Source organism: Teleopsis dalmanni, chromosome 1, assembly GCF_002237135.1.
Source record: "Teleopsis dalmanni isolate 2A chromosome 1, ASM223713v2, whole genome shotgun sequence".
NCBI classification, from domain to species: domain Eukaryota; kingdom Metazoa; phylum Arthropoda; class Insecta; order Diptera; family Diopsidae; genus Teleopsis; species Teleopsis dalmanni.
In genome coordinates, this window is record NC_051846.1 from 208,071,967 (window position 1) to 208,076,770 (window position 4,804).

A 4,804-nucleotide genomic window follows, 5' to 3' on the forward strand; every position below is an offset into this window, starting at 1 on the left:
TTTAATTCAATTTAATGAAGAAATCACTGCCGTTGAAGTAGTTGTAAGTTAAATTATATATGTTTCTTACTTTCAATTTCAACTTATTAATATATTCACATGTAACAATTTTACTAATTCATATATTTCTTTTCATCTATTACGTTATTTATAGACTGCATCAATGAGACGCGTTATTAAAAAACAACCAATTACGCGAAAGATTTCGTGGAAATTTGGAGAATGGTACCCAAGGCAAGAAGTCCTTAAGAGCGTTAGAGAATGTGACAGCAGCACTTTTTGGTATGGTATATTGTACATAATTAACTTTAATTAACAATAACATACTTTTGTATTTACAGATGCTTTAAGTACAGATGGTAAGCCGGAACAAGTGATCGAGTCGAGTCTGGAAATCTCTTCAAGGTTTTAGTAACAGTATGTTATATTTTTTTATGTAAATATTAATATTTTAATTGTATAAAACATAAATATGAAATATAATTTATCCAAAAAAATTTATAGTATTTTATTTAAAAATCAATAGCATAGGTAAAATTTAAAAGGTAAGCGAACATGTCAGCGCTGATATGTTGCATTACAAATTCCAAAAAGTAAGCTAACATGTCAGCGCTGATATGTTGCATTACAAATTCGAAAAAGTAAGCGAACATGTCAGCGCTGATATGTTGCATTACAAATTCGAAAAGGTAAGCGAGCATGTCAGCGCTGAAATGTTGCATTACAAATTTGAAAAGGTAATCGAACATTTCAGCGCTTGCCCGCAATGACATGCACGTGTTAAAGTAATTAGGAGTTTCATTTGAATAATCAGCGCTAGGCATTACCATTCAGCGCTGAGGGAATCGATTCCCTCAGCGCTGAAAGTCCCGCTGGGTAATTAAAAATTCTCAATGTATATATATATATAAAATTTATAGTACATGAAATACATTTTTAAATAAGTATAAAAATTTGTAAAGTCTAAAACTTGTAAAGGATATTGTGTCCTAGATAACAAATATTATTTTAGTCAGGCCTTTGTGAAAAAACCAAAGCTTTTATTCATTTCTAGGTGAATTTAAAAAAAAAATGTATTAATCCTTTCCTGTTTTTTATTTGTTTTTTTTTATTTATTATGTAATTGCTTCAAATTTTATTTCACAAATTTATTAACTAATTTTGTTGGAAGCAAAAATTATTTTTCTTTGTTAATTAAGTAAGTAATCGATATAGTTGTTCTGAATGAATTTATTAAAATATCTTAAAATTTAAGTAATTATTACATAGTCTAACATAATGTCATAATAATAATAACATAATTGTTACATAGTCCATCAGCTTTCACAAAACTTTATAAGATCTTCTGTATATTAAAAAATTAAGACAATGGGAAGCAGGCAAATTAAGAAAAGAATTTTCTTTTTTGAGTTTTTTAAATACTTAATATAGTTATATGTATTTAAATATTTAATTTATTTATATGTACTATAAAATTTTTTTTTAACTATCATTCAAAAATTTTTAATTTAATATTTTTATATAAAAGCATGGCATAGAAAATATTCTATAATTGTTTCTTTGTGATATATACTAAAATATTGTTGCATTGTATTGATATTATATAGAACCCTGGTGATGACTATAGATTATAGTCGAAATATCGATTAAAATGAAATTTTATAAAAACAAAAAATTTTTTAAAAAGTTATAACTTAACTATTCCCAATTAGCACTTTAAAAAACAAAATTATTATTTATGTTAATATAAAATAAATTTGGAAAAATATTGTTAAAAACCAAATAATTAATAAATAATATACATATATTATTTAAGTATTTTGTGAATAATTTAAAAAAAATATTATTAATTGTTTTTACAACTAATTTATAATAAATTTTTTAATTATAACCGCACTTTGGTCGTTTATATAACACATAAAATAAAATGAAAAAAATATTATTTATATTATAGATATTTCGGTCTGCTTCTATATCTTTTGTATACAGTAAATAGAAATACCTTTTACTCTTTTATAATTCCAAAAATTGTATTTTGTTTTATGCAATCTACATAAAAAAATTTAAATTATTTCAATAACTGAAATAACAGCTACATTGTGTAGTTTGTAGATTAGATACGATATAAGTGGTCGTTTTATTCACTTAAGCTCACAAATAATGATCCGTTGTGATACTATGGTTGAGACCCTGTCCAGACCCGGAAAATAATTTTCAATAGAAAAGTCCCAAACATCTAATGTTTTTATTTTTTATTTCGTTGTTATGTTATGTTATTTCTATTTCAGCTGTTTGGGATATTTTAACACCAAAAGAGGATAGAAACTCCGTAGCAGTAATTTTCTTTTGCACCTGACCTCCCAACATCTGATATTTTGTGTTGCTAACTAAATTCACTCCGTCTTTTAAATGATGTTCAAATGTTTCCCAGGTATTTTAGGCATCGTAATATTAGAAAAGGATAGAAACTCTCGGTGCAAGAAATTCCCCATTTCCAGAAATCTACCACTTGAACACAAATTATCAATTGTTTTGGATCTCTTGTCAGTGGGATAGGAACTCCAGTCCAGTAATTCCCTCGGATAGTTACAAAGTATGTGAATAAAAGTTTCTTTCGCTCTAAGTAGATTCGACATTCTATTTCAAATCTTATATTAAGTGTAATAAGATGTTCATAGCCTAGCATTTGACATTTTTAATTTGAACTATAAGAGAACTTTAATATAGAACTAATTGCCATATGTCATACATAATATGTAGAAATAAAATAATTAGTAAATGCGGTGTTTATATATATTTTTTATACTTTCTTTTTTGTTATATGTATCATTATTTCATTTTACTTTAATTAAATATAATTTCATATTATTACCCTTTTATAATTTTAAGACATTTCTCTTTTATCAGAAAATTTCTGTGATAATATAAAAATTTATTTTATTGCTAGTCACATATGTAAGTAATTATTTTTGATAATAATACAAATTTTGGGGACATTTGTTATGGAATCATTTTGAATTTTAAACTGCCAAAAAGTTTTGCTATCATCATTAAAATTCTAGCAATGAACATCAACTTTTGCTTTGTCGAAACTAATTGCGCCACAATTGTACATTTAATTTGATAGTTTCTCTAATGCCCACGCATACATGACAACAGACCCCAAAACACCTCAGCCAACAACACATACAGAGGCAGGAACAGGACATAAAACAATAAAATGAAAAACGTTACACAAATGCTTAATTTACGTTATTTTGTATCTGTAGCTTGTCGTAGAACTAAAATTAAGTTATTTTGTATTTTGTGTAATAAAACGGAGAAGCAAAACAAAACTAAAAAAAAAAAAACAAAAAATGCTGACATGAATCCATACTCAACACTTTCATTTTCAAAACATAGAAACTACTAAAGCCAACAACAAAAAGACAACATAACAGAAACGGCCATACATGTTTCAGAATTTGTAGTTTACATTTTACAAATTCAGCAAATAAATAAGCGAATAGCTAACCGTATTTTCTCATCTACTCCCTATTCCCATTCTTATTCCTATTCCCATTCCTAATCGTACTCTAACTCCCACTACCACCGCACCATTAACGACAGAGACCAGAGACCATTATTACCATTACTAAAACAACTTCAGTAACATTACAAAATTTGGTTATGAAAATGTCTAACGAACTAACAAACGGTGAACGGAAGGAAGCACCGAGTGTACGCACATTGCTTTTGTGTTGCACGCTTTCAGGCGCTGTATGTAGTTTATTGTGTTGTCCACATATAATTCGTAGATGCTTTCGAGCAGTGCACAACGATTACCAAGCACATATGCAAATTGTGTGGACTTTGCAATTCACATACTCTCACACACATAGCGTTATGAACTTAAAATTCTTTCATCAGCTGAATTTTGTTTGAAATATTGGAGGATGAGGGTGGAGGAATGCACAGCTTTGCGTTCGTACTCAGAAGTTCAGAACTGATACGTTAGCACTGTTTCTGTCTGGTGGTGGACTTGTATGTCCTTACACAAATGATCACATACAAGTGTGGAGTTGAATGCAATAATACACAGACATATATGATATGAAATCAAATTTAGTCGTACAAATCGTCGTTATTTCCATTTCAGAGTTACCATACACTTGTAATTTGGATCATAATTTCATTTATATTGTTTTCGATTGACAAATCGAAGGAAACTTATTTACCTGAGATTTATATTTAGTACATTTTTATTTTTGAAAGATTAATCTCAGGCATCATATGAGATAAATTCATAATACTCTAAATAAAATTACCGTCTTTTATGTTATTTGACAATTGATCTGCATAACTGTATTAGATCTGCATAATTGTATACATGCTCTATTTTTTCGCATGGCTACTTATTTAGTTACTTGTTTAATTGGTCATAACAACCCGATCTCGGATTTTGGCCTGATGCAGCACTCTTCTTTAGGTGTCATTGTGGTTACTATAAGGTTACTATACCGGAGACATTTCTTTACATCTCTAATTGGTGGTTCATTTTACATTACCTGAGGTAAATTCTGTGCACCATCTAAGATAAAGGTCTTGGGGATAGGAATCGGTGCAATCTTTAGTAGCTTATTATCTAGCGGGTACCAGGTAATTATCTAAAGGTGCCATGTAAATGCTATGCTACAACTTGAATTGAAGACAACAAGGATTAAGCCGGCATTTTCTAAATAAAATGCGATTAGATATATTGCCTCATATACTCGCTCCCAAGAGCTCGTGGCCCCATGCCGCGGATAAAAGAAATGATCAAATT